The sequence below is a fragment of the Vicugna pacos genome, chromosome 29 (assembly GCF_048564905.1).
Source record: "Vicugna pacos chromosome 29, VicPac4, whole genome shotgun sequence".
NCBI lineage: Eukaryota > Metazoa > Chordata > Mammalia > Artiodactyla > Camelidae > Vicugna > Vicugna pacos.
The window spans coordinates 903,754-931,012 of record NC_133015.1 but is presented as its reverse complement, the minus strand read 5'-3'; positions in this window follow the sequence as shown (position 1 = coordinate 931,012).

The following is a 27,259-nucleotide window of genomic DNA, read 5'->3' as shown; positions in this document are numbered from 1 at the left end:
ATGAGAAAACATTGTCTAAATTAGCACTAGTCTAAACCAACACTAGTTGGTGCAGAGTCCAAGCACAGCTGGGCTACGAGGAGGGGAAAGATGGTGATTGTCTGAGGAGCCAAGACTGCTTCCCAGAAGAGGTCCTTCTGTGTCTGTGAAGAACAATCTTAGTTGAACACACAGAGGCCAAGGAGAGGGCATTTTTGGCCAGGTCAAAGGTACAGTCAAAGGCATGGAAGACAAAAGGACCATGACATTGCAGGACACCAGGAAGAATGGCTTGTGTGGGGAAGCTGTCAGCTCCAGGGAGACCTTAAAAACCTCAGGAATTGAAGCCTCTGGGATCTTTTCAAAGATCTTTCCTTTAACTCCCAGCGGATGACAAACCAATTTTCAGAGAGCCCTATTTGAGTGCCAAACTCGGAAAATGACATTCAGCTGACATTTAACAATTTGAACACATTTTGCAAGGGCTTTTTTTTTTTCCTTTCATGTATGAAACCAAACTGAGAGAAGACAAAATAAGACTGTATGGTAACACCTGATATGAGATTAAATCAGAGCATTGATTCAGCTCAAAAGTTCTCCTTTTTGAGGTTTTATGGGAGAGGACGATCCAGGGAAGCTAGGAGTCCTATTAGAGAGATCACTAGGTGTAATTAAAAAAAAAAGCATTAAAAGGTCTAGTGTTGGGTGATTATTTAAATGATATTCATTTATATAAGAACCAGAAAGGAATTCAGACATTGTCTATTTCTGCACCCCAATTGTAGAGATAAGGAAACGCCGCTCCACAGAGGTAATGTTCTCCCCAAGTGTCACAGGTTAAGATGTAGAGCCAAGGTCAAGCTTAGTGTTGGCATTTTGGCTTCCCATTCAGTGCTCCTTCCAAAATGTGTGTGTGTGTCTGGGTGCACGTGTGCACATACACACAAATACACAAAATAACTCAAAACAAGATACATCAAAATGTCTCAGAAGAGCAGAACTTTCAAACCTCACGTTTATCACGTGCCTGTAAAGCCCTGCAGGGAGTCTCTGCTGAGTAGGTTTGATGAAATGTTTCAAAGAAGAGATAAACAATTTAAGCACATTCAGAATGAAAGGATTTCTCCTTGACTTTTAATTACATTATATTGATGTTCCTTTGGCGACATCATTTGTTGACTGTGATTATCTCTCCACTCTGGTTTATTTTCTCCTCCCTTTATTTAACCTGAAAAACATCATGATTTGCCTCCAAACCCATAGTAAATGCTGATTTGACCATGCTAATGCAGCAGATAGTAACTTCCAGGCAGTTCTGATCTAGGTAGCTGGTAATTGTTAAATAGTGTTTCTCTGATGTAGGTAACTGGACTGGGGACAACACTGAGATTACATTTCTCCTATGTGCTAATTTATTTCACCTTAATGACATTTATTTCATTTAATATAACGATTTTTTTTTCCCAGCGACTATGGAATGTAAGTCAGGTAAAGTAAGACCAGGCCATTCAAGGAAATAAACACTGTTGAGAGCCATACTTTCTATGTCCTGAGGCTTCAGATAAATGAGTGGCAATCTCTTTCCCTGAGGAATTCACTGCCTGGTGGGAAAGACAGACATGTCTCTGAGTAGCTTTATGAACAATCTCCTCAAGTCTCTTTTGAATAAGATGAAAAATCATATACTGTGGATCTATAACCCAGGGCATAGTGTCATGGGCCCCACAGGAAGCAGAATCTGATATGACTGGGCACTGGGTGCAGTTTCAAAAGAAAAAAGAAATGTTCTTTAAGGCAGAATTTAAATAGTTGAAAATGTGGTCACAGGGAAATCCGACTGGAGGTGTCTGGAACAATGATGCGGTGGGTACAGGTCAAGGTCTGGGAATGGCCAGAAGTTCAGTGAACTGCAAAGGCCAGGCTTGCACTGGGTAGTTAGGCTGAGAGGGTGGGGAGTAGGCAGGTCTGGATGAGGGTATATTGATTGTGGATCTTAAATTGCAGAGTGAGGGGACGCACTGAAGGATGGGGGACTGATCCAGTGGCTTGGAGTCATGGAATGCTGGCTTTGTGGTGAGAAGCTCTCAAAGGGGCACGTGGTGATTTCCTTCTCTTTATGTCACCCGTCCTAACCTCTTCTAAGATAGAAGGACCTGTGTTTCTGGGCCAGATGTGTTCCTTTGGGGTCCTTGTATCCCAGATTGCGCCCTGGTACCCCTTCCTCTCCCCACTGTTTGACTCTGCTCCATGCCACGTCACACCAGGAAAGCCAGCATTTCCTGAAGCTTTTTCCTTTGTCCAAGGACAGCAGGATACAAGTTCTTTCTTCCCTTCTTCCCTCAGTCTCTAACTTCCCTGTTTTGCTCCCTTCAATATGTATTGAATACCATCAATTTGTAAACGCTGCAAAGAGCCCTGGAGAACTGGGGAAGAAAAGCTTGAATTCAGGTCACTTCAGTTCTGTCACCAATTCACCACATAAACTTGGCAAATACTAATTCTCTTGACTTTTGGGGGATAAATTTCAATACCTATAAATTGAGATATTTAAGCCAGATAAATTTAGGGCCCTTCTAATGGCAACAATCTTTGCAAATATGTATGTGTGTATGTGTGTGTGTATGTATGTATGTATGCATGTATGTTATCTATCTATCTATCTATCTATCTATCTATCTATCTATCTATCTATCTTTCTATCTCCATTGATTTAACCTCTTTTCTACAATTTCATAGATTGTCTAGAAGTCTGGAAAAATCTCTTCTTGTTGGGTGATAAGAAAATACTTCTGGAGGTTACTAATAGACAAGCCAATGACAGGTAAGTATGAAGGTAGGAGGCAGTGACTCAGATGTAGAAGTAGGAGGAGTCAAAAGATGAACACAATTTCCCCAGACTCTGATGGCCACCACCACCATGCTGGTGATGGAGGAAGAGAGCAAGGATGGGGCTATAAACAGGTAACTGTGGGTAACTGTGCAAAGGGGTATAAGGTGAGACAGTTGGATATAATTTATGTGCATTGGTCTATAAGCAGGCTACATCTTTTATTGTTGTTAATTTATTGAGTAGTTAAGAGAATGGATATTTCTTAAAAAGATAGATTTTGTTTGTTTGGGCTGTGGCCAAAATAATATCACCCTGAAATAAAAGCAAAGCTTGGTAAAGTAATTTTTTTTTAATTTTGGTCCCCCTGGACACTATTTCTTTAACCCAGCTGATTTCCCCTCAACCTCCTATATGCTGTGAAAGAAAGTCCAATTGAAGCATCGCAACTATCCTTGTATTTTTCTCTCTTAACTGACATGGCTGGAAAGCTTTAGGTTTTAATCTGTAACACTTAGCCCTTGTTTTGTATGCACATTTGTGACACAATTTGAAAAAGAAGTGCCACTTAAGACTGGGATGGGCGACTGCATTTTTCCAATCAACCTTCATGGGTTCTGAGTTTAGAGCTAAACTCGAGCCTGTCTGTGCTCCAGTCCAATTATGTCAGTGAAACGTGATTTCATTGTTCAAAAGGAAATGGCTTCTTCTCTTTCTTTTTTTTTTTAAGATCCTTAGACATCAAATAATTTCTTTAAAAAGCAAATTGCAAATGAGTCAGACCGATGCAGAATTAACTCCCTGAAATATCTTTGAGTTCCACAATTAAAGAGGAAAAAAATCCTCAAGTTATGCAAAGAACTTAAGAAGTCAGTAAATAGCGTTTATTGACTTCTTACTGTATGCTGTGCCTTGTCACAGCATCATTAAGGGAGGCAGGAGGAATAGAAGACGGTTGTGTGTTCCTGACCATCTAATGACAAAAATAGTTAGACATGGTTAGACAAAAATAACTTCAAGATCTCACTGCACCCACCCCAAGACTCTGGCTCTCGAGAATTCTATGAACATAGCTGTGACCAGGACAAAGGAAATTCAGACACAGGCAGCCTAATTCCAGGTGTAAGGCATATTCTTGAATTGGAATATTCTGATACATTTCTGGAATAATCATTGGTAGGACGGGGAAACAGGAAAACTGGCTTCCAAGAAGAAGAGTGGCAGGCGGCTGAAGCTTAGTGAGGAAACTAGCCAGTGAATGTAAAGGTGGGGACTGAATTTATTCTCTGGTCCACTGGGGCACAAGGTGCTGGATGTAAAACAAAACACCACAAGAGCCTAGGTGATACCAGAGCACAGTCTGGTCTAAACATTTCAGTTTGAAACTTTATGTCTGTGAAAGGTGCCTTAGTCCATCTGCGCTGTGATAACAAAATACCACAAATGAGGGTCTTACAAGAGAAGACATTTATTTCTCACAGTTTGGAGGTTGGAAAATTTGAGGTCAGAATGTCAGCAGATTCAGTGTCTGGTGAGAGCCTGCTTCCTGGTTCACAGGTGGCCGTCTTCCTGCTGTGTCCTCACACGGTGGGAGGTGCGAGGGAGCTCTCTGGGGCTGCTTTTATAAGGGCGCTAATGCCATTTGGTGAGGGTTCCACCCTCATGACTTAATCCCCCCTACAAAGGCAGCACTTCCAACTACCATCACACTAAGGATTAGATAGCAACATACAAATTCTGGAGGATACATTCAGCATAGAACAGAAGGGCAAGGAAAAAGAAGGGGAACAGAAAATCCAGTAAGGATCACCTTTCTCTCCCTCTTCATCTTCCAGTTGAAACTGGCCTAAGGCTCAAGGACAGTTCAAGACTTCCAGCTCTTCCCCTGAGCTACTCTTAAAACAACAAAGAGGTGTTGCCCATGGACGTAACCAGTGTCCAGGTTCTTGTCCCGTCCCAGAAAGAATTCAGAGACAAGATGTAGTGGTTAAAAAAGTAAAGTGAGGATTTGTTAAAGGATGGATAGTACACTCTCAAGGGGAGGGTGGGCAGGCTCAGGTGAGCGGCTGCCCTGAGTTTCTTTGGCAAGTTAGTTACACAGGATGTAAAAATGAATGGGTGGAATATTCATTGAGGAATGAAGGGCTTGGGGTCATATTCCCTGATTATCACCCCAACTCCACCTTCCCAAATGGAGGAGGGATTTTTGCCCTTACTTGGTCTGGATCGGAAGTGTCATGGCGTTGGAGCATGATGGGTACTTCTGATCTGCAAGGCTAATTTTATTGAAATGAGGGCATAATGAGCAAAAGGTGACATTGGGACACTTGGAGATTCCTGCCTTTCCCCACCTTTCTTTGTTGGTCTCCAGGCCACTCATCACCGCAAAAAGCATGATCTCTTATCAGCCCAAAGGTCCCTGCTTTTCTCTCTCTGCCCAGGGACCCCTGGTGCTTACATGATGTCTGGTTTCCTGCATTTGGCCTGTGCCCCTCCTTTCTGCCCAATTCCTGCCATTTGGTCTGTCTCCCCCTTTCTCTGCTCATCTCTAGCTCTCTGCCTGCTCTGACAAAGGCAGAATAAAGCAGAAGTGGATGGACTCTGGACCCCCAGATTCACATCATACTCATTGCATGTCCTTGGGCTGGGCTATTTACTTAAAGGAGATAATAATGTGCTTTGTCTCACAGGGCGTCAGGAGGACTAAATGGGCCAATTCATGGGACGTGCCCTGAAGAGTGCCTAGCACAAAGTAAGCACCCAACAATACTGTGTCAGAAGTTGTTACTGTTCCACCAGTCGATGTAGGATGATCAAATCACAGTTACTTACATATTGGTTGGAGAAATTCCAGTGAGTGATTTCAGAGATTAGAAGCAAGTTTTCCTAACAATACTCAAAGCTTCATCATTCAAATGGGGACAGGACCCATCAAGTTATGATGGCAGGAAAAATTCATAATACAAATTGTGTATTGTTATAATGTCCTTTAAGCCATGGATATCTTTGTCCCCATGTCAGGTTTTAACAAGGGAAAAGCTGGAGATATTAGGAGAAAGGGGGCTGGGAGGAAGAGGTATATATGGGAGAAAGCAGCTCCACGGAAATGCAGAAGCAGTTCCACTGCCAAGGCCTGAGGCAGAGACACAGACCTTCCTGACCTCATGATGTTGCCATAGGATGCTCTGAACCCAGATGTGACCGTTCCTAGCACTTCCAGTAACACATAAAGAGGAAGGGTTTACCGAGTTGAAGACTGAAAGTGTTGGAAAATGAATTGTTTTCCCCCTTTCTGTCCTTCCTTAAGTCTTCAGTCCCTAAATGTGTTTGGTAATTTTTCTTTTTATGCTTTTGTTGCTTAACATGTTGCCAGTGGTTTGTTCATGTGCTGAATATTTAAAGAGAAGCTCAATGCACTGCAGATCTTGTAAGTGCCTCGAGGGCAGGGCCTGGGTTAATAAAGTCATAAAATTACTCATAACCATTCTGGGGGAGAGCCGTATAGTATTACAAAAGTATGTGAATGTTAATAAAAGACATAGAAAAAGACCTAAATCACAGATTGCTGAAGCCAAAATGGTGGCCATAGGAGGTTTTTTTTGTGTGTTCAAATCGACCTGAAATCTTGTTTCAGAAGATAAGATGACTTTATATACTACACAGGCTAGGTTATTCTGTGGGTAGCAAAAATCCCAGTGGCTTAAAACAGCAACCTTTTACTCACATTAAACATCCATCGGGAATCAGCCAAAAGCTCTGTTCGACACCGTCTTTATTCTGGGACACAAGGTACTGAGCAGATACTGCCAGATGCCAGAACAGAGCAAAATAAGTTGTCATGAATCCCACAATGACTCTTAAAGCTTCCACCTGGAAGTGACACACATCACTTCTACTCAAGTTTCCTGAAACACGTCCAACAATCATGCTTAACTTGACATAGGGCAGAAGATTACAACTCTATCATTGTGCCTCAAGGGTGGACCTTGGGAATACTTGGGGACTAGCATCAGTGGCTGTCACTGCTGAGATCAGAGAGAAATCCTTCATTGCCAGATTGTTCATATTTACCCAAGATACAGACACCTACATTGGTCAAGTGTTAACAGTTTCATAAAGAATATAACATAACACAAAGGGCATTAGCATTTATCTGCTAATTGTCTACCACATGCCAGGAGAAAACGTCCCAGCCACCGTTGGTAAGCAAGGCACATAAAATATTTCCTATGATAAACTCTCCTAGCATAATTGCCAGCTGGGCATGCTCTTACTAAAGTGGCTGAAACCAACAGAGATGAAAGTTCCCCAGGTAACAGACAGAAGTCTGAAGATCAGCATTCGCTGGCGTTAGTTTGGCTGTCAGTCACACCATCAAGGACTATGAGTGCACTTACAGACGTTTTGCTCTACCACCCTTAGCGTGCTAGCCATTTGTTCCCCCTTTTGGTGCTTCTGGGTCACAAAGTAGTCATTGCAGGTCAAGGCATTTTTTTCTGCTAAAAGCCAGAGGAAGAGAGAAGGTGCTAGTGTCAGCTGACTGTAACCCCTATCTCAGAACGCCTCCTTAGCAGGCTTCCATTTTTCACACCCTTACATCTCATTAGCCACGTGTAGCTCACATTCTGTTCTTAGTCCAATCACTGGCAAATGGGAAAGAAACGATCAAAAATGGGTTTGGAACCAGAGAAACTTCTTTGAGTTCAAAGTCTGTTTCCGGGTTTTGTAAGCAGAGAGGAGGGAGTTAGCTGCTGTACATGCAGTGAACAGGGTCTTCCCCCGTACTTAAATGTCACAACTGTGGTATAGGTGTTAGACACTGAAGGAAGTCAGAGACGAGACGTCCGGGTCAGCCCATGTAGCCTAGAATGTCTTCCTGACGGTGTCCTCACTTTAAGCGGACCACTCGGGTTAACAGGGGCAGCGTCTGCAGAGGACCCACTCTTCAGGTGGTGGTCAGTGGTCTGCTGGGGCTGCCAACACAAGGTACCACAGACAGGGTGGCTTAAACAGCAGAAGTGCCTTCTCTCACGGTTCTGGAGGATGGATGTCCAATGGCAAAGTGTCAGCAGGTTTGGTTCCCTCTGAGAGCTGTGAGGGATGCTTTCAAGCACCTTCCCCAGCTTCTAGTGGTCCCCTGGCTCATAGAAGCGTCCTCCCATCTCGGTCTTCATGTTCACGTGACATTCTTCCTGTGTGCACATCTCTCTCCAAATTTCCCCTTCTTATAAGGACACAAGTTATATCGGATTATGACCTCTTCTAATGACCTCATTTTAATTTCATTACCTCTGTAAAGATCTATCTCCAAATACAGTTACATTTTGAGGTGCTAGGGGTGAGAACTCCAACATACGGACTTTGAGGAATGCATTTCAACCCATAACAAGAGAGGATAGCATAAATAAATTTTCTGAGAAAAAAATAAATAAACAAAAACAGGAAAAGATACGTACTTTATATAAAATTACCACCTAAGTGATATTAAAATATATGAGGTGGATGAGAAAGATGGTTAGATACCAAAGGGTCTTGCAAAACAAGTTGACTGGTCTATCTATTGGATGCAGTAGGCAAGAGAAACCTGCACAAGGGAATAATTTAGAGAAAGGAGGACAATGAGAAGGATCAGGTCCCAGGGAGATGTTCAACAAGTGTGCAATGATAAGAACCTGGAGCAGTATTAGTAGAGGGAAATTAAAGATGAGCAACAGACACAAGAGTACTTTGCAAAGTGCAGGAGCTAGGATTTGGTGATAAATGATGGCCTATGATGGAAAAGAGGGAGTGAAGAGTCAGAAATAACACTGATGAAGTGCACAAGACTATAACTGCTTAACTGTGGGAATTTGAGAAAGAAGTGGGGCAGGAGGAGAAATGTCCACTTTAAGTTTCACATCATCTTAATTATTGCTTAAAAAAATTAAACAATCAGTATCAAAATCTTTTTTCACTCTCAGGCAATTTGAAGATGAATTAAAAAAAAACTGATGGTGTTCTATGTTGCACACATTGAGATAATTCTGAGACATCTGAGTCAAGGTGCCTGCCTGGAGATAAAAGACTTGAGGTCACATAGGAATCATTCACAGAGAAGTGACTGATATAGTAAAAAAAATTAATAGCAGGTGATGGTGATTATTTAGATGCTTGAATAATAGCAATTATTGAATGACCACCAGGTGCCAGAACTTTATATATCTATTGTCTCATCTCATCTTCACAATTGCTCTATAAGGTGGGTCTATTATTTCTGCTTTACAGATGAGAAATCTGAAGCTTTGAGACATTAAGCAATTTGCCAGGGACCATATAGCCTGTAAGGGTTGGGGAAGCCAGCCTTCAAACCCATCCCTGTCAGACTTCAGCGTTTATGTGCTTCAACTCCACTCTACTTGAGGATAATTACTTCATCTGAGGATAATGAATTCCTTTCATGGGGCAGTGTGTTAGGTATCACATAGGAGATACAACTTAGCTGTTTTCTACAGGTGGGTGGAAATCATATTTCCTCCTCTTTATGTGACACAAGCCAGTTGAGGGACAGGCAGAACATGAGACGTCTGACAAGGAGAAATTATCACCCATTAAGCTACAAAAGTTCTGCTCAAACCAAAGATGAAATTGCCCTTGAATGGTGAGAGGGACTTCCTCGGCAGACAGTAAAGTTACTGGGCACAACCTCTAATTTCCCTGGAATGGATCTGTAGATTCAGCATTTCCTTCCTCCTTACACAAGAAGACATCTTGCGTAACACTCTGCCAAAGCTATTTTGAGCAAGAATTAGCACTTTGAAATGGACATGTAAATTTCTAATTTCAATAAAAATACCATTGCTCTATAGAGAGAAACAAAGAGCCAAACTAAATTTGCCCCCCCTTTTTTTGTTTTTTTTTTTTTGGAATGGACATAGCAGAAAGAAACTACAGAACTGCTCTGTTTTGGAGTCTCTATAGAATGAAAAAAGTAGAAATTTGACATCAACTCAACCAATGGATCAGAGTTGACAACAAAACTGGAAGAGAAAATGGGGCTGAAAATGCTCTGCAATCATACATTTGAGTTTTAACTAAATAGTTCATAAAAATCATTGCAAAATAATTATTTTGATAAAGAATTCTAGTCCGTTCTTAGTGACATTAATCAAATCACCTGACATTTCTTTGTGCCGTGCATTCGTATCCTCTGTGAGCTGAAGGAAGGAAGGGAAGAGGCCCAAATCTAATTCTTGGAGAGCCAGCAAGAGAGCTCATACCAAGTATCTAAATATCAAAAAATCACCAATCAAAGAAAAGGTGGTAGATATGACAGACTGGGAGCATCAGGTTTGAATGTAGAATTCTCAGACTTCTCGGATCCACACAGATGTGATGGTGCAGGAAGACCAGGCGCCGGCGCCAGGGCACTGACTCTCCATGCATGTCCTGTTCCTTCCATCCCCAGCTCTGTTCCTTGCTCCTGGTGCTTGCACATGTGAACAGCTCATCCTGCATTTCCAAACTGCATCCTCAGCTCTGGACCATCCTGGTCCAGAAGGGAGGCTGGGTGGGGCACACAAAGATTGTGGCTGGCCCTGGAGAAGATCTGTCTGAGGAAGAGGCATTTTTAGACCTTGGAAATGCATTTGGGGCAAATTGGGCAAAACATTCCTGGGCCCTGGTTACCTGCAGGTGGTATTAGAAGGGAACTTACCAGGGGGAAATTTAGAAACTGGATGCCCAATTTGCCTAACTCTAATTGTCCCTGCCTTGCCATCTTTAGTTCCTTAAAAAGGATAACCCAAGTGGAGTTGTTGGTTTTACCAAACCATTGGTACAAAGAAAGAGGAAGAAAAAAATTGGAGAAATTCACTTGGACATTCATAGAGAACAGTGCTTTGCAAATGCTCATGGGAAAGCAGGATTTGTCTTTGGGCCTTTGTGACAGAAAATCGTCTCAGTTCTCAACCCGGAGTGCAAAGTCACAGTGGGAATGACGTGTCTCTGCTTAGACCTTTTACAAGGAAGGGGATGATCCGGCTGCAATGCTGTTCTTTTCAAATTACATACTTAGGTCTTTTCATCATGATTTTGCAAAAAAAAAAGAATGTGGATAAAATAATTTATTTATGCCCCACAATTCTGAATTCTGATTTTCCAGCCACATGTTGCTCTGAAGCGAGAAAGCGTGTTTCCGCTCTGCTTCAGCAACCACACAGGCACGGCTGCCGGTATCCAGGGAAGGTCTGGGAAGAGCAGGGTTTATCGAGTCAAGTCTTCCTGATTTCATCTTTGTTCTGCCCCTGATTGGTGACATGGCTTTTGGAAGATCACGTGCTTCTCTGTATCCGTCTTTTTATTTTAAACTGAGACCGTAAGTCTTACTTTCTAATGCCAGGTAGGTGTTAAATATAAGAGAGACACTCAGATTGTTGAGCTAACAACGGGGCTGAAGAGGCAGCGTGGCTTGGGGCTGCCTGGGCTCCGCTCCCCCCACCAGGATGTTGCTAGGTGACCCTCTCCACCCCCTGGGACACAGAGATACATATACAAAGTCTTGACATTTGATGTGTCTTAGGGAGGGCACCACCCCCTGGTCCTTTTTTATTTTCCGAAAATCTCTCTTGGGACTGCTGTCCTTGCTGCTGGGGACATGTGCCCCAGCCCCTGCATCACCCCTCCTGCTGCCTGGGCAAAGGGAAGGGGCGGGCACAGCGCCTGCAATTATTAAACATGAATTCAATAAAAAAAAGAGGGAGACACTGAGACTGAATGTGTGCTGCAAAGGCTCACAGGAGAGGAATGAGCCCAGGAGAAGTTGAGAGATGGCAAGTCATAGCCACAGTAAGTTTCTGTGACTGGGTATATTACCCTATTTACTGGTTCCTTTTCTTTGTTTGATAGGTGTGGGCAAAGGCAGAAAATCTTTAATAACAAATTACACTGTGAGGCATGAGGGAAGGATATTATGAGAAATGTGGTACATGAAACTGAGGGAAATAAAGGGCGGGTGCAGGGAATCCTGGGAAGAAGTTTGAAACACCAAAGATGAGAAATTTTCTCAGACATATGGGTACAAATTAAATGAATGATTGAAATATATTTTAGTGATCTCGAGTACTAATAATTTCTTATTATCATATTTAATGTTTCTGACTCAAACATAAGACAGGACAAATAAACATTAAACATGCATTTTAGAAATGTTAAGATTTGTTGGAGGCGAGAGTGTTGAAAAGTTTAACCTGAAAAGTTTCCAAGTTGTCTCCAGGATGATAGACAACCTCACTCCTGACTCTCGCAACTGAGAATGAATGCTTGATGCTTCAAAAAATAACACGAAATTGCTTTTGAAGGTCTTGTGATTTTGTTCAGTCTTGATTTGGGTCCTGTTGAATGCAGGCCAGATGGGACAAACTGAAAAACTAAACAGCAGATGTTGGTAGATACCCTGGCAGCTGTTTGATATCCAGCCACATGAATTATCAAAATAAAGCCTTATCTTCAGGGATTCTGACAAGAATGGAAATATTTTCGAATAGTGCTACACCAGCAGATTCTGCTGTGAGCAAGGGTCGAAGTTAGAAAGTTTCCTAGGGCAGAACTTGTATTTATTTGGAGGGGCATGAAAAAAATAAATCTTCCAGGCTCCAATGTGATACTGCACATAACTCTGATAACTATGTATGAATGTAATCTGATTTGGCTGAAGAGATATTTAAGCTTTATTTTCCTAATTTTGTACTTCTGGGATTTCCTATAATTTGCAGAGCTCCCCATAAGAATATTCTTGGTAATTCTCACCCCAAAAAGACTCTTAATAACACTGTTATGATCATCCAACTGATTTTTGAAAGAATGAATTTGGCATTTGTCACTCTTTTTTTCCATTTTTCTTTATAGACACAAGTGTTATTCTCACATTTGGAAAGGCAAACCTACAAGATACAATCTAAACCACTCAATAGGCCCCCCTAATTTCTAAGATCTTTCTGAATAAATATGCTATGCCAGCTAGATGTGTTTCTGTCCCCCAAGCTTATTTTGGTCTTTGGGCCATTGGATTGTTCGTTATGTCATCTCTCCTGTCACATCAATTATTCCCCATTCATATGTTTCTATTGTTCAGAGATGAAAGGTGTTCATGCAAAGGCTGTACTTGACCACTTGGGCTCAGGAGAGCTTCGCTCCATCTGAACGCCTCCTGGAGGGCCGGTGCGCAGGACTCAGCTGACCTGGGTGCCTGGAACTCGTTAGAGACATCTCTCCCCCGCCCAGGGTTCAGTGATGCTGGTAGCTTGAAACTGATTGAAGTGGGAATATTTACACCATGAAAATTAGCAAATGCTGCAAATTTGGTTATTTGCCACCCTGCCCCACCCCCAGAGAATCGATTGTTAAACGTTTGCCAGCACACCATAGGACGGTTAGTACATGGAGAACTCAGTGTCCGTTACGCACCGCCTTGGGTTGCCAGCTTATTGTTCACCTCCACATGCTTTTCTCCCCAGCAAGACTGTTGGACATTTGAAGGTAGGATCGTTTACTTACATCTTTTATATTTCTCCACACACTTCATATAGCATTCTAGAGAACTGAATATGCGCTTCATAAATATTAACTGATCAAAACAGCCTCAAACTTTAAAAAGGAATGGGAATTTTTTCTTTTTTTGTCCTCCGTAGAACTAGAATAAACTTGCCATGTCTCCAGGAAACATATTTTGATTTCTTAACAAACAGTATGATCACTGGTTAGCTCTTTAAAAATGTATAAACAGATGAGCCAAGCAAACTACAAACCAGGTTACCTATACCATAACTGTTAATAAATATTATCTCAGTTCAAATATCTACTCATATGAAAGCTCAAATAATAGGGTAGACACAGATACTAGCGTTGCAAAATAAAAAAGTTGCTCCTAATTATCAATGCTAGGGACGGGGTGAATCGTAAGTCTTAGGCTAGAAGGGATGTTTTAAAGCAACTTTTTCAGTTTTGTGAGACTACACATGCCCAGAGTGAGGATATGCAAAACTGCGACTAATTCTCTTACTTCCAATAACTCAGTTTTTTTCCCCCAATAATCCACTGTAACCCTTGTGTGACACATCATTTTTCTCCTTTATGAATGTGATGGGAGTAATTCCTTCATTCTACTAAGTTTAGTGGAGCCTCTTCTTTTCCATTGCATTTCTGTGAAACTGTCTTGATGGTGCTGTTAGCTAGCAGAACCTAGAGCTTGTTTTTCTTAAATGAGCAGTGAAGTAGGCCAGGGTGATTTAGAGTCAAGCGTATCAGCCGGGGACGATGAGTCGTGAGTTCTAGAGTCTGGCACTCACATACACGAACACATGCTCACCTACGCACTTACCCAGTTCTTTTATCTGTGAGGGTGATTATGAGGATCACCATCAGATGTCAGACACAAAGTTATTTTGAAAAGTAAAAATGTAAAAAAAAAAAGTAAAAATAAGGAAAAAGTAGACAGTTAATATTAGAGGGAAATTTCTCTGAATTCATAAGAGAAAGCAGGGATCTAATAACATTTATATTTTATTTTTATCCATCTGCTTTTAAAACCAACCTGTCGTTAAGTAACAAACCCAGTAAAACTGTTCTATTAAGAGTGTGCAAAGTGCCATGCCGTGTGTTAGGAAAGAAGAGACGTGGTGAGCGTCTTAATCTGCTTGGCTTCTAGTTCGGGAGACAAAAACACTGAGGCAAAATCAAGGGAAATACAATTAAATAATGAATTACACAGTAGAGATGAAAAGAACTGGAGGAGTTGACAGAAAAAGAAGGTGAGTGAGTAAAGCGATGGGGGTGTGGACATGTGTCTGGATTAGGAGGAATGTGACTGCGACCTTAGGGATGACACACAGTTTTGACATGTGGATGGAGAGCCATTGCAAAAGGAAGGAACAAGAATTTTGTTCTTCTCTGATGAATCCTTTCTCTAAAGACTTCCATCTAGAGCCAAACTGTTTTATTCTATCTTTTTATTTTTTGAAAAGTTTGCACTTGCCTTAAAGGAGGCACTTTGCTCTTTAAATGATCCTGAATGAGTATCTAAGATGTTTGTAGCTAACACTTTTCCCATCACATCTCATCTTCAAGCTGGATCAGAGCGAAATAAATAAACCATGGAAGAATTGGTCCTCACCTTTCGTTAATTCCTTGGCTAAAATGATGCCACTGGAAACTTGGTAAAACAACCTTCTCATCCTGAAATTGCAGTGGCCGCCAAAGCAAACCAAGATGGACAACACAAAGGGCACATCAACATATTGTACATATTGTGGGGAATCTTGAAGGTCAGAGCATGATCTTTTACTTCTTAGTGACACATAATGCCAATATTTGTCCGCTCTTACTGAAGACCAAAGCTCAAGTGAAAGAAAAAAATTGCATGACATTTGTTTTCTGTCCTATATCCTATTGTTATAAACAACCAGCTGTGGTGATTAAATGGTTGGGGTTATTTTTTTTTTCATGAAACACTGTCCAGACACATTTGCAATGAATTACAAGGAGACAGTCTGACCAATATTCCAAAGGACAATGAATCTCCTCTCAAATTTCATGCTTAAAAAATTAAATGTCTACCTTATAATTTTTTTTCCTTTAAAAAAAAATTATCCTATGGCACCTGATCTGAAAAGAGGCTGTCTTCTCTGTTTGGGAAGGTGTGTTCTGTAGATTTCACAAATGCCAACATTGCGGAATCCTGAGTTGTATGGGACACTTGTTCCTGAGTAAGAGCAGAGTGTGTTGTGATTATTTGTAAGGACGTGGTGCTAGAACGGGGGCCCACAGGGACAATCCAGGAGTCAAATGTCCACATTCTAAAACCAGATAAAGACTTGGACTTATTTCTAGCTGGCGTCTACGTCCAAAAATATCTCAACTTGTGGTTGAAATTGGATCAGGACTCCATAGGTGGCAAGCCTATCGGTCAGCATGTTTTGTGGTTTGGGGTGTCCATTCATTTATTAATGAAACCTGACGTAGTCTGGCCGTGGACAGTGACGGGTGTGGCCAGCAGCCATTGCAGCAACCAGAACGGTGCACGTCAATGAATACGGGCTTCCTGAGACTCTCTCTTCCAGACCTTGGTGACTCCAGCTGAGCACCAAGGACTGAATAGCACTCTTAGGCTGCCAGCAGGAGCAGGGGGAGTGCAGTTAGTGTAATCGACTCTCTCAGCAAGGCAAACTGTATTCACGTAGCATCAGCGGTACTCGCGGTCTGGTGAAGGGGAGGAGCTGAAGCACATTTAACACAAAAGTGACATATTTCAAATCACCTCCTGAACATAAAAGCCTGTGGTTCTACACATCTGGAGAAAACTAAAATTAAAAAAGACACCTGCACCCCAGTGTTCACAGCAGAACTATTTACAACAGCCAAGACACAGAAACAACCCAAATGCCCATCGACAGATGACTGGATAAAGAAGATGTGGTACATAGATACAATGGAACACTACTCAGCCATACAAAAGAAGAAAACAATGCCATTTGCAGCAATATGGGTGGACCTGAAGATTATCATTCTGAGTGAAGTGAAGGAAAGAGAAAGAAAAATGCCATATGACATCATTTAGAGGAGGAATCTAAAAAATAATAATAATAATAAGGCCACAAATGGATTAATTATCATTTTGATTCCTTGAGTATGTGTAAGCACATCTGACTGTCCTTTCTGATTGGATTTCTGCATTCTGTTGATTCTTATTTTGTAGTTGGCTTTATTCCTTTGATAACTATGTAAGTTTAAAAAAAGCTAAAGCTCTAACCTGTTCTTAGAAATAATGATCAGTACATATATTAAACTAAAAAAGTGTGCAGTATACTGTATGTATGTATTTACATGCCATATAATGTGTATGTGCAGTTGAACTGTAAAAAAAAGAAAAGAAAACATGTTGTTCTCTGAACTTGAACAAAAATAAGAGATTGGCCTAAATATTTTAAGACTGCAAGGATACCAAATCATAGTGTAAAATGGATAGTGCAAGGGGATATTTTCTGTTTGTCCTTGGATTTCTCACACTTCCCTTTACACCACTGCACATCCCTGAGACTCTCTGCACACCCCAGTTTGGAAAAACCAGAGCTGGATGTCATTTTGCTGTAAGATATGAAATGTCAACTGAACTTCATGTTTCTTTTATATGATCAATCTCCTTTCTCAGAGTTTGAATTTTAACTGGCTACCATCAGTTGCCAATGATAAAACTGTCTATATGTGGGCACATGCACCCACTTTATCCCCATATTCCTGGTGACTTCACTAGCTTGTGTGTGAGTGTTAATATCTCCTTCACTATCTTTCTCTTAAGATCTGTCTCATAACCCTCCTCCTGGTCCACATACTCTTCCAAGAGCAGAAGAATTTCTTTTCAATGAGAGGACGTTTCCAATATGTCTTAAGCAACTATGACCTAGAGCAAACAGAGTCCAGGCAAATCTAAAAGGGTCTTCAAGGAGAAAATGAATCACAAAGGAAAACATTTTCTTTCTTAACATAACCTAGCAAGAATCCCATCAACTCTGTTGGCCTAATTCTGTAAACTGACCAGTATCAAGAGTTCTTTCTACCAGGAAGTGTAGCTGATGTAAGTGACCAGATGAAGAGGGAAGACGGTGTGATGTAAAAAGTTTTCAACCTGGAAAACGATTGGCATTTTTTCCAGTATCCATCACCATCCACCATCCTTGAAAAACTGGCTTCAAAAATTTCACATAGGGAGCTTAGAGTCTACTTTCTCAGAACAATTCTTCTTTCTTCCTGAGTGCAGGCTGCTGGGGTGTCACTTCCAAATTCTTATGCATGAGTAATCTCACCACACTTGGTAATATATTCCTCTTATGAGAAAGTAATCAAGTACAATGTAACTGATGACTTTCCTGATTCAGTAATCAGTAATTTGTGATCAATTTTACCTGATGGTGACAGCCTGGTGTATAAGTTAGTGCTAATGTGTATTACAGCATTTTATTTCTGTGGAGCCTGTCAGCTGAGTAAAGGAGGGAGGCTGGGATGGAGAGCTCCTCCGCCTCCATCTGTAAGTGGTCCACCACTGGCCTCCTGGTGTTATTAAGGGAAAATTGGAAAAGTTTCCAGAAGATTAAGCAGAAAGCTTACAACTTGCACAAGACTCTCAATTTTCCAGTGGCTCTGACAGAAGGATAAATCTTCGGCTGTTTTAACTAAAATGTAAGCAAACCCAATGTCTAACTACAGTAAACAAAATTTATTATGATTCGGACATGGCAGTGGTGTTTACATCTAGGTTGACAAAATTGCCAATGTGTGAGACCCTTAGTTAAGAAAAATGTAGCAGGCTGTTTCTTATCCATCAGGCAAAGAAAAGGGGAACTTTTTGAGAGCTATGGACACACAAAGTGACTTTGAACACTCCACTTTGACTGTTTGTGCATATGAAACCAGGCCCAGCTTTAAACACATGCGGAGTAAGTATCCGATTATATGGTGTGAGATGCATCGGCCTCTGCTCTAAAATAAATTCTCATATTAGATGCAACTAGTGTATTATTTCTCTTATTTGGTCCTAAAATTATTTTCAAGGTGGGGTTGAGTAAGCCATTATAACCCATAACTCCTGGCCTGAGAATAGTGACTCATACATCCTTCTATCTCCAGAAGAAAGACCTGGAGGATGGGTTAAGGACAGAAGTTAAAAAAAAAAAAGGGGCTCCCAGAATCCAGGTTGCCTGGACCATGCTGTTGTGAAAAGTGTATTCTCTGGAAGAGCAGCATGGAGAAGAACTGAGGCTGATTGGAAGACCTGTTTACTTCACATTTTGACTGGTCCTGACAGTCCTATCTGATTAAATTAAAAAAGCATGCTGGGCACAACAAACCAGCCACGTTCAAGCCTGTTCATTGCATGCTGCTCTGGCGCCGTGGAAGCCCAGACCTTCCAGCCATGTAGCCATTCCTGCTGTAGGGCTGTGTGTAGGGAGCAAGGGGTTGACTAGTTGACTGGAGGGTCTGATAAGGTTTTGGTGGGGCCCAAATATGAAGATTTCATGAACAATGTGGAGCCTACATTTCTTCCTATAAAACCTCAGCTTTCTGCTGAAGATGCATGAAATCTTCAACAGGAAAGTTTAATTTTATAATTAGAAAAAAAAATCAAACTCCACTTGATACCTGTACCAGGATAATTCTAATTAATATCAAAGTATACTTTTCTAATGCCAGAAACCTTGCTGAGAAGCCTTGCAGAGCAGACCCTTAGGAGTTTGGAAGGAGAAAGAGAATGAAGAGAAGTGGGTGGAAAAGAGAAAATGAGGAAAAGACATTTCGTGTTCCTCACCAGTCTGGCACTGATGGCAAGAGGTGTATAACTTTTTCAGATTTCTCTTGCTTTGAATTGGAACCCAGATTCCTGTGTGCAAAAAAAATTGATTCCAGATGGAACTCCCCCAGGGCTCCAAGCCCACAGTCCCAAAAAAGTGTCTGATCTGGAGTTGGAAAGAAATTGTTTATCGACAATCAAAAGAAGTCCCCCCACGCACAATGCAGGGTATCTTGTTAAACCAAAGAGAATGTGAGAAAGGGTTGAACTTGCATAAGCAGGCAGGACACTCCCAAACATGCCTCACAGTTCTGATTGCTTCCTGTAGGTCACCTCAATGTTGACATCACCTGATTGCTTCCTGTAGGTCACCTCAATGTTGACATCACCTGATTGCTTCCTGTTAGTCACCTCAATGTTGACATCACCTGATTGCTTCCTGTAGGTCACCTCAATGTTGACATCGCCACAGTTTACCTTGTGAACATCCATCATCACCATAATCACAAAGACCAGTGCTGGGTAATTTAGGACCTACATGTACTTGCCCTAAAGTCTAATAACTGCTGAGTCAGGAGCATCATTTCACTAGAATTTATTTATTTATTAGAAATCTCCGTAAAGTGTCCTGCTTCTAACTCAGAAACAATTTCCTTCATTCTGTTCTAGACTTGCTTTCCTAAAATGTATTTTATTCCAGGTGTATGAACATTATTCCTCCCATTTTCACCATCAGATCATGAACTCTAACAAATGAGTTGTCTAAAATAAACAGTCACTGTGTGCTGTGTATGATTTGCCGTGTGGTCTTTTTTGTGTGTGTATACTCAATGTTTTTCTTTTTCTTTTCTTCTCTTTCTTCCTCTCACTCTTCCTCCATCTTTCCATCCTTTCTCCCTCCCTCTCTTTCTTCCTTTTCTTCTTTCCACATACCAATCTTCTATTTTGGTTGCTTTTTCTCTCCAGACCTGCAATTCACACCATTTACTTATTTTCATAGGCTACAGACTCACTGTTCTTTTTGCTGCAATTACATCTCAATATTTTATGTACTAGTTATTCCAGAGTTGCAATTTCATTTTATTATGGAAATAAAATCTTCCCATTGAAACACCTTTAAAAAATTAATGATTTTGGCTTACTGCCTTTGACTCCTGTCCTTTTCTCGCTCACAATATTAAGGATTAGTGTTCTACCTTTGCATGCACCATTTATGGAGTTTACTTACTGACATTTTAGATAACTTAAATTTTTTGAAATCTTACATTTCACGTTCTACAATGAAGCAGAGTTTTTACCGTGCTGCCCTGCTTGTAATTAGCCACATTGTTCATTTCTTTTAACTGTTTACCTAGGATATTTTACCTACCTGGAGCCTTGGTTTAAATGCGCAAGATTTAAAATAAACAGTAGCTTAAATACATATACCATATTCCTTCCAATGTGCTACTGTTAATTGTCAAACACACATAGATCTTTGAGTAAATGCATAAACAAACACCTACATTTATTCACATTCATATAGAAAATAGTATGTATTTATCTACAAGTATAATTTCTTCTCCATCATTTCAGTCAAACTCTAAGCTTTCTTCACTTTCCAATTCTAAATATTTTTCCGAAGCATCTTTGGCCAATGGCAATTACATATCAATATGACACGCTGATTTTCAAAACGCATACTTAAAATCTTAACCTTATTAGCACCTTTTAAGATACATCAGATGATTTAATCCACATTTACTATTTACCACATTGAAATTCTTACTTCCAGCTTTCTCTCATTATAGTAATATTGCTTGAAGTTCAATAGTTGCTCTTAAGTATCAACTGAAAGCTTCTGACTGATAGATGGTTGCTGTCTCAGGGACAGTTCTTCAAAGCATAATGTCAGGCACATTAATCTTTCCTAAGTCTGAAAAAAAAAGTTTCTTATGTGAGCCAAGGGATTTGGCAACTTTGTTGGTCTAGAGTCGAACTGACTGTCTTGCGATGTGCAATACTTTTTCGTTTTAGTGTTGTGTCATTACACAGTTTAATAAAGTGTATTACAAGCAACTTCATGTAGCACAACAATTATACAACTCATGTAGGGAATTCACCATATTTTCAACACTAAGACCAAGTCTGAACAATTCCTCTATGCATCCCACATGTTACAAAGAAATGCTGAGGCCCTCTGGTTGTGTAGTTGGATTGGCCAGGCTAACACTATGGGGAAGTTATCCAACTAACCTGAGTTCTGACTTATTTTCTCAGAAATATATTAGGGGGAATAAAGCTTATTCCGCAGGGAATAAATGAGAAAATGAAATGTGTCCTCAGCATGGCGCATGGTATGAAATAAGTGCTCATAAATGGTAGATTTGAAAGAATAATAATGATGCCAAAATCATACTCCAATCATTCTTGTAAATACCAGAGATTTACTTTTTTTTTTCAAGGTGTGTTGGCTTTCAATGTAATAGTGTATCTCTGTAGTGGCTGTGTAAGTATTGCAGGGGGTAAAAGTGACATCAGTCACTTGAATAAAGCTGAAACTGACACTCACAGGGCCCCAGGGCTGGTTTGCTGAGACCTGAGACTGGATCCCATGTCTCTGGCTGAGTCTTACATTGTCCTGTCATGTCTCTGTTTGGAAAGCGGTGCAGGAAAGGAGAACCACCCAGGATCCTAATTACAGGCATAAGAATCAAAGAAATTTCCTAGGTTTATTTTCCCAAAGGGAAAATGTGGGCTGCTTAGAAAGATTTTATGCAGTTTGAGTGGAGCCCTGAAGGATGGACTGAAACTCATTGCAGTTTGTGTTGCTTTTAACCTTGATATGGCAGGTGAGGCTGGTGTCCTTCATCATGAGGCTAAACACACCTGGTCAGGAGTCAGAAAACCGGAGGGGGATCCTGGGGAAGATGGAATCGTTGCAGGCCCATCTGCTACCCCCATGAAGATGGGAGCCAGAAGGGAAGTGATAACTTGTATGAGCTACAAAGTGACAGCAAATATCACAAAAGAGAGGAAGGAAGGAGGGGAGGAAGGAAGGAAGGAAGGAAGGAAGGAAGGAAGGAAGGAAGGAAGGAAGGAAGGAAAGAAGGAAGGAAGGAGGGAAGGGAAAGAAAGAAGTCTCTTTTGGCCAACCCTAACTGGAGATACACAGGGAAGAAATACAAATGTAGTTCAGCCAAGCTGACACTTTACAAAGCTGCCTCAGGAGATTATAGCAAAAGGTAGATATTCACAAATGCTCATTTGTGTGTCTACAAATGCAACTAGGAAGGCAGGAAAATTGTTACCCAAAGATGAGGTTGTTTTATGTACTGTGCCTAGAAAATGCTTCTCTGATTCATTCTTTTATTCATTCAACAATACTTTCTTAAGAATCCATCTCACGTAAGGTACAGTACTAGGTAGAAGTTACACATATACAATTAATTAACGGCATTAATCCATTCAACAGATATTTGAGTGATGTCTGTGTTCTGACATCACTTGGTACCCAGAACAGTGAGACAAGATGCAGTCCTTTCTCTTTGCTTACATTACATCAAATAATGACATTGCAGGCTGTGTGACTCTGCTATATCCATTTTCCAGGTTAGAAGATTGACACCTTGAAATCATTAAACAACTTGCTTAGACCATCCAGCTAGAGAGTGGTAATGGCAAAACTTGAACCCAGTTCTGTCCGGGACCAAAACTAGTGCTCTCAATATGCATGTGATACTGGCTCCCGTTTGTCATTTATGGACATTTCTGCCTTATCCAGTAAACTCTAAACTCCTCTGGGGCCAATGCATATGTCACATTTATTGTTTCATACTCCTCCCTGGTGCCTGCCACAGCACAATGTATATCCATCAAATCAGCTTCTGTGGTACAGCCGTGAGACGTTAATCCATTGGGGACTTTATTTCGCAAGATTCTTGCAAGTATTTCTTGAGCCCCTACCACATGCCAGGTCCTGCTGGGGGTGCCTCGGTAGACATCATAGAAGAAAGAACTTCTCTTGTCACAGAAGCTGCAGGAGGAGGGATGTGAACAAATTTGAATACGTTTCTTTACTCCAGGATTTCTTAGAGCCTTTCACATGCTTGCAAAGCATCTCACATTCTTTAAAAGGGACATCGTGTACAAGACTGCCTCTGCTTGTCTGATCAAAGGTCACTTTCCCTTATTTACTTGTTTATCTATCTATTTATTTATTTATTTATTTTCACTGAAGTGTAGTTGATTTAAAATGTTTTGTTGGTTTCTGGTGTGCAGCATGGTGATTCAGTTATGCATATATGTACGTGTTCTTTTTCATTATAGGTTATTGCAAGATATTGACTATCATTCTCTATGCTATAAAGCAGGACTTTGTTGTTTATCTATTTTATGCACAGTTGTTAGTATCTGCTAATCCTGAACTCCTAATTTATCCGTCCCCCTGCCTCTTTCCCCTCTGGTAACCATAAGATTGTTTCCTTTATCTGTGAGTCTTTCTGTTTTACAAATAAGTTCCGTTGTCTTATTTTTTTTAGATCCCGGATATAAGTGATATCATGTGATACTCGTCTTCTTCTGTCTGACGTTCTTCACTCAGTGTGAACTTTCTCTTTTTTGAGAACTCTCTGAATTGTCAACACCATTCTAAAGATGAGATTTCCAGAACTCTGCACAAAACTCACATCTAAAGAATCTGGCAGAGAGCACGGTGGGACTTCTAACATTGGAACAGAAGCATTAATGGCTTGCTTTGATTCACATTCCTAACACTGGCCCCATGCCTGACTCCAGGGACAGTTTTTGTTCATAAAATACCTCCCCTTTCAGGTTCCAACACCCCAATAATATCTCAGTTACCTAATTTTTCAATCAGTTGTCAAATAATTTCTTTAGCTAATAAAGATAAAAGTGTAACATTCTTCATCCCCCCCCAAAAAATGTTTGCTAAAATCTATAATAATGTACTTTTAGTCAGCTTAATGTACCTTAGTAATTGGTGTTGGAGCAATTTGTGGGCAAATTCCACTCATCACATAGGTAGCTACTTACATGCAGGCCAAGTCTCCTGCAGCATGACCTATTGGATCATATAACATGAGACAGCAGGGTATAGATGGTCCAGCTGGATCCTGGTGCAACTGCTGAAAACACACCGGGAGAAGGTCTTCTACCATTGATGAACCAAGAACATCATTGCCAAGAGAAGCATCAGAGCTCAGGATTAAGAGGAGGCTTTAGAGCCATACCAAGAACCTAACCTCTTATTAAGAGTGTCACCTTGGCTAGATTTATGCTTTCTCAAAGCCATATTAAACAATATGTGTGAAGTATACATGTTCAGGGATGGCCTCTTCCTAAGAAAAAAATTGTGGTGATCACTAAGGCCAAAGAAAAATATATTACTTTTTGATGAAGGTACCGGGGATTGAACCCAGGACCTTGTGCATGTTAGACACACACCCTCCCCTGTAACAGGCATTTTTTTATGTGTTTATTTCATGTAAATTGAACAATAGAACAATGTATTTTTCTTGGATACACTGAGATGAGATCTTTATTCTCTCAGTGGCTTACTCCCTCAATCCTCCCATATATGTATATGTCCCTGTATGATATGTATCACATACATGCATTATGTATTGATATTGATATATGTTATCCATGTAATGTAACTGTCCCCATTTGGCAAGCTAAGGGACCGAGGCTGAGGGATTTACCTGTGATGACACAATGAGTACATGGAAGAACCGAGATTGGAAACTGAGTTTCTTTCCCTCCAAAGACCATGCTTTGTATTGTGTTCCCATTTTCTCCTCAGTAACCAGAATTAGCGACTCATTTCCCTTTCCTTAGGTTACTGTCTTTGTTTGTCAGTGAATGAGCAGTAAATAGATCATTTCTGCAGTGTCTCTTTCAGTTCTAATTCTCTTTGAAGAGAAATGTAACTCCCTTAGTCACAACATATCCTACGAGACTGAAAAAATATGTTTATATCCTCTGTCAATTCCATCTCCCCACTTTTGTCATTAATATTATTATTTTTCTATATGCCTAGGCCTCCTGGGTCCAGCATCCCTGTCTTCCTGTCAACTTTTCAAGTAAAGTAATGCCTTTCATAACATTTTGGATGCCACACCAGTTAATCCCATCGATAGAGGGCTGTGCAATCAAGCTGACAGTTGGGTGATGATTTGAATCGTCCCCGACTCATTACTTTGTGGAGGATTTTGCACGCCAATCAGTGGGGAATGATGTGTCGTGCCTTGAAGAATGACAGTAATCCATTTTCCACCAATTGATGTGATGAGTCCTTGACAGAATCACAAGTTATGGGGCCAAAGCCAGGCATGATTTGGCACGTGCCTCTCGGCACTGCCATTTTGCAGGCCCTGAGGGTGTTTATCAAAGCAGTAGTCTTGTCTTCTGCTGTCATCAGCCACACATTCTCAGGAGGCACTCCAACCTTAATAAGCTTGCGCAGGTAAGTCGTGGGTCGACTTCCTTGACCTCACCTGGAATACTTGCCCAAAGGGTGTCTGTAAAGAAATAAATTGGGCCTCCTAATTACTCCCACCCAGGCTGACACACTTAAATTTATACATCTAAGTGAGAGCTGTCTTTCAAAGTAGTCATTTTCAGAGTAGATACGTTTATTCGAACCAGGTTGTCAACATTCAAAATGCATTTGGAATTTCTCTTCTGAAATTGTCTTCAGAACTAGTGTTCAAGTCCCACTACTTTCAAATGGAACTTTTTGAGGTCAGAATTGTATCCTCAGCTTAAACATCTTCCCTGTTAGTCTAATTTGCCACTTGCCTATTTCCCAAAATAATCCATTCTTAAGGTATTGAGAATATTCATAAGATGTACTTACAGGTCTAAGTGAAAAGCCAAAAGAAGCTTAAAATTTTCTTCTAATAATATCAGACCATTGGATTAAAAGTCAATGTCGCTAAGGTGGTTAATTTGAAAGCCTTGTTATTGTATGATGGATTTTAATGAGTAAGTTCCCATGTATTTTTTTAATGTTAGTAATTTGTTTCTGATACAGTATGTTAAGCACCACCAAGTTGTTTAAATGACTTTGTAAGCTGCACCCTTCCTCCCTCCATGTCATTGCCTTATTTGCAGAATACTTTTGGAACATATTACCCTGTCATGAATGATCAAATCCTTAAGTATTATCCCCATATTTTCTAAAAAAAAAAAAAAATTGACAGCTAGTTCTACATGCTACTGAAAAAAGATTTGAGTCTTGCCTCCTACACGTTGATTAGTCCAAGAGAGAAGGATTCCCCATAAAAGAAATCTGGGATTCACTATTGAAAAAAAAATGCAGAATCCCTGACAAATACCCAGAAGAGAAGCTTAAAGAAAAGCTCACCATTTCTCAAGCTCGTCCAAGTATACTGGACTTTCAGTTACTATTTTGGTGACCCATTCTTAAACATGAACAGTCAGGGACCATGTGACAGTTGAGGAAAATGGGTTTTATTAGCTTAAATTGTATTTAGCAACATCTCAGTAATCCCACTATCTCTGTTAGGCCTGTGGCATTCTTTTCACGTACTGTCTGTCGGGTCTGGATGTCTGCAGCAATTCTTGCGAAGTCACCTCTCTCATTCCTTATATTTGTAATATTTTATCTCCTGTCATTTTCTTTCCTGATTATTCTGATCAGAAGCTAAATGATTTTATTGATCTCAAAAATCACTTTGGTTCCATCTATTTGTCTATTATTGTTCCATTTCATTTGTTTCTACTCTGTTAGTATTTTCTTTATTCTGCTTAATTGTCATGTAATTTGCTTTTCTTTTCCTGGTTTCTCAATGTGAAAGCTGAGATCATTGATGTGAGACTTTACTTTTTCTCATATAGGCATTTAGTGCTATAAATTTCCCCCTAACTACTACTTTGGTGGCTCCCACAAAATCTAATCTCTTTACATTTTCATTCAATTCAAACCACTTTCTAATTTCCCTTTCAATTTTTTCTCTGACACGTGGGCTGCTTAGAAGTGTTATTTAGTTATCAAATATTTCAAAAAAATTGTCCAGACATCTTTATTTAATCCTGATTTAATTTCATCATATCAGAGAGCATACTTTGTATGACATATTCTTTTAAATGAATGTTTTATTTTATGACTCAGTACA